Here is an 8,222-nt window from a genome sequence, read left to right on the forward strand (position 1 = left end):
TTTCTTTTTTCCTTTCAGAGAAAGATGACAGTTGCTAGGACTTGCATAATGGCTTATCCCCCAAAGGTTCATATTCTGGAAGCTTGGTCTCCATTGTAATGGCTTTGAGAGGCAGTAAGACTTTTAAGAAGTGACACCTAATGGAAAGGCACCATCCAATCAGCTGAGAGCATGGAAGGGACAAACAGAGGAACTGGAAAAATCTATTTTATCTTCCTTTCTCCATCTCTCTTTTTCTCTCTCTCTCTCCCTCTGCATGTGAAGCTGCACCAGAGGCCAGTCAGATGCTGATCTCTCACCCTTAGACCTTCCAGCCATCAGAATTGACACTTTTACAATATTGAGTTTCATTATTCAGGGATATGATATGTCTCTTTCAAATCTTTTTTTATAGTCCTCAAATAAGTTTATAATTTTTCTTCATATTGGTTTAAAAATATTAATTTATTTGTTTCATGAGTGAGTGAGACACAGAAAGAAAGGGAGAGAGAGATGGCACCCTGAATAGGGTCTCCATATTGTGATCCACTGCTAGCTTCAGGCAGCCTCAGATCATGGGCAAATCTCCTTAGGGAGGTCTCTGGACTTGAACTAAGAACTCTCCCGTGTGAAATTGCCTAACAGAGCAATGTGTTTTACAGCTGTGTCACTATCTGGTCCATGTATTAGTTTTGAAATAATTTTGTACTTACTTGGCATCTTATTTTTTATTGTTTAATATTGCAAGGATAATTTATTTCCATAAGTTGTTACTCTAAGATATAGTTGATTTTTGCAAAATTATGTTGTGTTGAGGGCAGGAAAAAAAAAATACTCGATTGCTTCTGCCTCCTAGTGTATGAAGAAATTACATCACTCATAGCCAGATCCCCGAAGTTTTGTCCTCTGCTTCTAAGAGGACCAACCAGAGAAAGCCAAACACGTTCCCCAAATGGTTCTAGTTAGCCCATCTTCCCTGTTAATGACCTATCTATGTGTCTTAGTTAGTGTATAATTTGGTTATTGTTCTATCAACAGAAATATCTGAAACTGGATGATTTGTAAGAACAAGAGTTCACAATTTGGAGGTCCGAGATCCAGTAACCAACTTGTGATGAGGCTCCAACATGGTGGAGCGCAGGATCTTCAGCAGAGTAGCTATCCATCAATTTCTGCCCGCTGTGGTCTCTTTTCCCTCTCATAAACCCATCATAACTCAATCACAGAACCCCAACCTAATGACCTTATCACACTCAAAGGCCCCACTTGGGATACCAAGAAAGGATTAAGTTTTCACTTAATGCCTTTATAATACAACCAAGTTCTAACACCTGAATTTTAGGGAAAGCCCAAATTTTCATAGTTGGCTAGGGCTACTATAACAAAGCACCATACTGGGTTGCTTATAAATAATAGAAATTTATTTCTCGCAGTCTGGAGGCAAGAAGGCTGATCAGGGGGCCAGCAGGGCTGGTTTCTTGTGAGGACTCTCTTCTGTTTTGTAGCCTATTCACTTATTGTTGTGTCCTTACTTGGCAGGAAGAGGGCAAGGGAGGTCACTGGTCTCTTATGAGGGTACTAATCTCATTCACGAGGACTCCATCCAATTATTTTTCAAAGGCCTCACCTCCAAATACCATCACATTGGGGTTAGGATTTCAATATGTGAATCGGGGATGGGATGAGGCACAAACTTTCAGTACATCGTGCAGAGTACCCCTTAAATCTTCCCCTACCCTTCACTCTCCCTACCCCCTAAAGCTCCTCGACTCCCTGCCTGCTTCTGGGGCTATCAAATGCAAGTGATGGTGGCTGACCCCCTTTGATAACAGCAATCTCAGAATAAATAGCCTCTATTAATTTTTGTTTGAGTGTTCTTTGTTTATTCCTATAATATTCTTGGGTTTTAAAGGTAAGCTATTATGCCAACTGCAATTAAGTCTTTCCTCCTTTCCAAAAGCTGTATATTTATCACATTTTTGATTCAGATAGCTGCACATTTCTATTTCCAAGAACTGTATATTTCTGGCTTATTGCAGATCGTTCAAGTGACCACAACAATGTCATGTAGTAGTGGCAACGACAGCCATCTTTATCTAACTCCAAAAAGTTTTTCCTTTAAGGGCCAGCAGATAGCATAGCACTTGCATCTCTGGACTCTCACATGGCCTACCACAGTTTGCGTCCTGGACCCAGTGGCTTGAAAATCATGCTGGACCCATGTGCATGCATGCCCAAGATCCTGGGAGGAGAATGGAAGAGAAGGGATTGAGGCATGGCCCATGCCCCCAAGGGAGTAATTTCTCACTTTCCCTCTCACTGTCTTTGTTTCTCTCTCTCTCTGGTGAGCACACATGCCTACTGGAGAGGCAAAAATCTCTCTCCAAAAAAAATTTTTTTCTTTAAATAGAACATTACCTATTGTTTTGAGGTGGATATTCCTTCTCCCACTAAATAAGTATATTTTCATCTCCAGTTTATTTCATTTTTTTAAATCAGAATGTGTGTTTTCAGTGTCTATTGAGTTAATCTTTTTCTTCTATGTGTAATATCATATTAATAGATATTCTAATTTGAGTCCTTGTAGTCTTATAAAAATAAACCTACTTGATCATAGTGCATTATTCTTTCATCACATTGCTGCATTTAATTGGCTAATATTTTATTCAGGATTTTTGCATCTATATTCATAAGTCAGATTGTTCTGCAATTTTCTCTTTTTGGTGCTATTTTAGTCAGGTTTCTGACTTGAAATCTGTGTGGTCTACTACTAAATTGAGAACCTGCTTTTGTTGTTAGTAATAACAACTGGCCGTTTGTTTAAAATACACCTATTTGTCATTTTAAGGAACAGCCTATCTAGATTTACCATCTTTGGAAGATGCAATTCCTTTGTTTGTTTGTTTGTTTGTTTCTTATATGAGCAAAAGACAGAGAGGCACCTCCAACAGAATCTTCACACCACTATCCACCCCTAGCCTCAGTCAGTGTGGACCATAGGTACACATGGAGGTGCCTGGTGTGCTCAGGGAGGTGCTGTGATAAAAACCCAGGGCCTTGGGGACAGCAGGTGGTACGGTGGTTAAGGCACTAGACACTCCCAAATGGCTGACCATGGTTTCAGTCCTGGACCTGGTGGCTTGCTTTCTCACTCCCTCCTCCCCTCTCTATCTGTGTGTTTCTTTCTCTGGTCAAATTAAAATAAATGAATAAATTTTAAAAATTACAAAAATAAACCAGGGCCTTTCCCATGTGAGTCTGGTTGTGTTCCTGTGACACCTCTGCCTGACCCTTGGAAGGTGCAATTCTTTCTTCATTTTTAAAATTTGCTAAGGTATATGTAATCACAGTGGGGAGAGAGAGAGAGAGACAGAGAAAGAGAAGGAGGGTAAGAATGCACTCCTCAGGGGAGGATGACCATGCTATAAATACTTCTCCATTCTTCTCTTGGGATTTTGGACATGTACACACATATAATGGCATGTTTTTCAAGTTGCCAGGTGTGAGACTTGAACTATGACGTAGGCCATGAGGTATCCAGTGCTTTAAACATCATGTCACTGGCTGACCTGAAAGATGCAATTCTTTGGCAATGTTTTCCACCTTATTTCATGACTGCTAGTCCTTTCTCTTCTTATACATTTTCTTGAGTCAATTTTGATCATTTATACTTTCCCCCAAACTTACCATTCTATTAAGGTTTTCAAATAAATTGGCAAAAAGTTTTAAATAAAAATATTTAAAAATTTTAATCTCTCTATTTAAAAATACTTTAAAAATTGAATTTTAATCTCCATATGTGTACTTATAATCTTTAGTTTAACCTGTGGCTATGATGTATCTTTCTTAATTTGGTGCATTTTGTATTCTTTCTCTCTTTACAGGTGTAGATGTTTTTCCTTTCTTTCTTTCTTTCTTTCTTTCTTTTTTTTTTTTTTTTGATATTTAGTGTAGTGTTCAAAGTGTAGTTTGGATTTCCTCCTGAGACAAGATTTGAGTTCAGGTACGGTATGTGGTTGGTGCAGGAAAACACTGGAGGGGAGCAGGGAGGTGACACAGGTAAGGAAGGTGGCCAATGAAGTATGAAGTGTTCAGTCGCTACCTTTGTGATCCTGGGACTGAATGGGGAGGAAAAACAAGTTTTAGAGGAAATCCCATCCCAGAAGATGGGAGTGGGGTTATTTATATGCAACTCCTGATGGTTACTGGTGGAGGGTTACTTTGTAGAGGTGGAGGGAGGTGGGACAGTGGTGTAAGGGTATTAATTCCCTGGCACTTGTGGCCTGTCTTGAGCACAGGGACAAAGGTGTCCTACAGCCTCAGAAAAAACTGTTGGGCAAAAGAATGCAGCTATTGACCTTGGAATTCTTTCTAAAGACAGTGGAGCAATAAGTGCTAGACATATCAGAGGGACTCTGGAACTTATTTATCTATTCTGTGGCCTCATAGGTTTCTAATTCGTTTTCTCTTTTAGCTTTATTGTTTCTTCTGCATTCTGAGCTTTAATTTAATGTTTCTCTTCTTAACTTCTTAAGTTAAATCCTTGCTTCATATATTTTCATTTCTTCTTATTTGATAATAAAAGCAGTTCAGGTTGGTTGTAAGGAATAATTGTAAAAGCATTTAGTGCAATGTCTTGCCCATAGTAGGTGATCAATAAATGTTAATTGCTATTTTGATTGAACACTTTAAGGTTGCTTCTAATTATAGATCTGACTGTCTTTTCTTGATGTTAATATGTGGTATTTTCATTGTCATTATCATCCAAGGGTTCTGTAAATTGCAGTTTGATTTCCCTTTTGATCCGTGAGTTGTTTTGAAGAGTGTTTTCAAACCAAGTAGTTGGGTATTTTTTGTTTACATTTGTTTTTTCAATTTTTAGTTTTACTGCATTGTGGTAGTAAAACTAGAATGCAGTAATAGGTAATGTCTTTTCTCTTTTTTTAGTTTTTTTTGCTACAGAGCTAATGCACTTGCTAGAGAGAGACAGAGAGAGAGAAAGTGAGAAATCACCCCTAGGCGGAATGGCCACACTACAGTCCTTTCTCCTCTATGCTCCTCTTGGGATTTGGGGCATATGCCCATGCGCGTTTTTTAAAAGCCATAAGGTCCAGGACTTGAACCATGGTGGGCCATGTGGTGCTGGAACTTGCTTGGCAGAACACTTTTCTTTTGAGGGGGTGGGGGAGCTGTGGATTAGAAATAAACATAAAAATAAACACACAAAGACTTATAAGTATAGAAAAGTGAGGATTGGGTGGGTTCGACTTCTCTGATGGAGACATCCATGATCTCAAACTGGTCTCAGGTTTATTATTTTATAGGGCAGAAAATGGGGGGGTGAAGAAATGGACTGTAAAGCCAATCGTCTTTGAATGTTAATTGGCTGAAGATGTGAAAATGACTGGCGCCATGTAGTTTCTCTGCTCTTTCAGGGCAAATTCTGATAAACACATGTGGGTTCCCTAGACAGACACTGCTCTGCAGTTTGGGGCAGGTAGCATATTCACATGCAAATTGCTTTCATCACCATGTAAATGACAGCTCATGGAACCACATTTGTACATGTGTCTAAAGTTCACCATGTTTGTTCAGATTGACCACTCTCTACACTGTGGTAGTCCAGCACCTTAACCACCATGACACCTGCTGGCCCCTATGTCATGTGCAATTTCTAGTTTGGAATTATTTAGGGTTTTTGTTTGTTTAATATGTCATCGATTGTTCAAATTGTTCTGTGAACTCTGAAAAAAGATGGTGTGCTCCTTTTTAGCATTTTTCCATATTTTCCAAGTACATCCCAGCAATGGCTTTTCTCAGGAGTTCTACTTCTTTATGTTTGATTACTAGGTCTGTTAAGAACTGACAAAGTCCTCACAACAATTGTATTTTGATTATTCTCTCCTCATTATCCAGAAACTAAAGGTTTATGACAAATGTACTTTCATTGTAGATTCTAATTTTCATGAGTTTTCCCTTATGTTATCAGCAGTTTAGGATTTTAATTCTCCTTTACCTCCCCATCTTTCTTTTCTTTTACTTTTTCTTTTTTAGACTTTTCCCCATAAGGTATGTGTGTGCTTGCTGGAGAGATACAGAGAGAAAGAAAAAGTGAGAAATCAACCTCTTGGGGGATAGACACATCACAATCCCTTTTCCTCCATTCTCCTATCAGAATTTTGAGCGCATACACACATGTGCCCACCATGTTTTTCAAGCTGCCAGATCTACGACTCAAACCATGGAACCCAGGTGTGGGATCCAGCTCTTTAACAACCATGCCACTTGCTGGTCCTATCCATCTTTTATTTCTAAACATATTGAGTTACTTTGTTTTGTATGTGCCTCTTGTGGACAATATATGAATGGATCAAATTTTTAATTTTATATTTTCTTTAAATATTTAATGTAATTTATTATTTACATATAATCATTACACATCTTTGTAGGGTACACAATGGCCTTTAAAAACATGTACACACAGTGTAATAAACATATCAAGGATATAAACATATTCACTGCTTTCAATGTTTAACATTATATTGTGTTGTGAACATTTGAAACTCACTCTGATGTTATTCTGCAAATATGAACTGAATTGTCTATGACGTTCTTTACTGTGAGATACAGTTCGAAAGAAAAACATATTGATTAAAAATCAGGCAATACATGATCTCATCAATTACCAAGAAAATCTTAACATAGCCAGTGAAAGAAAAATTTGTAATTTCCAGGTAGAGGATGCGAGAATAATGATTAAAAATGAGAACAATAGCTGGACTCCCACCTTATTGAGTTTATAATCTGGAGGCTAGCAGGTGGCATAGTGGTTAAAGCGGTGGACTTCCACATGGCTGATTGCAGTTGAAATCCTGGATCTGGGATTTGCTTTCTCACTTTCCCTCCCCCTTTCTCTTTCTGTCCCTTTCTGGTTAGCATATGTGCCCTATATAAACTTTTAAAAGTCATTATAATAATAAATTAAATTAAATTAACAATTATTTTAAAGCAAGTTTATAATCTGAAAAATTTCTGTGGGTACCAATCATAGCTCCAGTTAGAGGTAGGTAAAATTGTACATAACAATAGCTCATTAGGGAGAGATAGAAAAAGAACACTTTTACTCATATACTGTGAGTTCTTGTAAGCCATAGTACTGTATTATGCATAAAGAAATAAGTCCCTGCAAAAACAAAAACAGCAAAATTGGAAAAAGATATATAAAAGTGAAGACATGGTAAAATTGTGATTTGGTGATTTCTTGTTTCTATAAAATTCTTCATTTTAGCCTTTAAAAATTCTCTCTAAAATTGGGAAATTTTTAGATAATATATTACAAAAGATGCTTCCTATGCCTTTACCCATCTCTTCTCCTTCTGGAATATCTACTATGTAGCTATTCAGCCTTTTAATGGTGTCTAGGATTTTCCATATATTGTTCTCTTTTTTTTTTTTTTGGAGAGGTTTTTCGCTATAGGGCGCGTGCGCTTGCCAGGCAGACAGAGAGAGACATTAGAGACAGAAAGCGAGAAATCACCCCCCAGGGGGGATGGTCACACCGCAATCCCTTCTCCTCCATTCTCCTCTTGGGATCTTGGGCACGCAAGCACACGCGCCCTGCGTGAGTTTTAAGCCACCGGGTCCGGGACGCAAACCGCGGTCGACTATGTGGGAGTCCAGCTATTGTTCTCATTTTTAATCATTATTCTATTCTTCTCAGTTGTTTGGACTAAATCAGAGGTTTTGTCTTCAAGGTCAGATAATCTTTCTTCTGCTTGGTCTGATTCGCTGTTGATACTTTCAAGGGAGATTTTTTTTTAAATAATTATTTAATTTTATTTATTCACTCATTTATTTTTTAATTTGACCATAGAGAGACAGAGGGTGAGAGTGAGAGAGAGAAGAAGTGAGAAAGCAAGCCACCAGATTCAGGACTCAGATCCTGGTTGGCCATGTGGGAATGTCCAGCACCTTAACTACCATGCCACCTGCTGGTCCCCTCAAGGGAGGTTTTGATTTCCTGAGTCATATTCTTTGTTTGTTTGTTTCTGCCATAGGGCACATGCATTTGTCAGAGAGAGACAGAGAAAGATAGTGAGAGGGAAAGTGAGAAATCACCCTTCACCCCCATGGGGGAATGGCCATGCCAAAATCCCTTCTTCTCTATTTCCTTCTAGGATTTTGGACCCTTACGCTCATGTGCCTGGTGTGATTTTTCAAGCTGCCAGGTCTGGACTTGAACC

The sequence above is a fragment of the Tupaia chinensis genome, unplaced genomic scaffold (genome assembly GCF_000334495.1).
Source record: "Tupaia chinensis unplaced genomic scaffold, TupChi_1.0 Scaffold146187_1, whole genome shotgun sequence".
Lineage (NCBI taxonomy): Eukaryota > Metazoa > Chordata > Mammalia > Scandentia > Tupaiidae > Tupaia > Tupaia belangeri.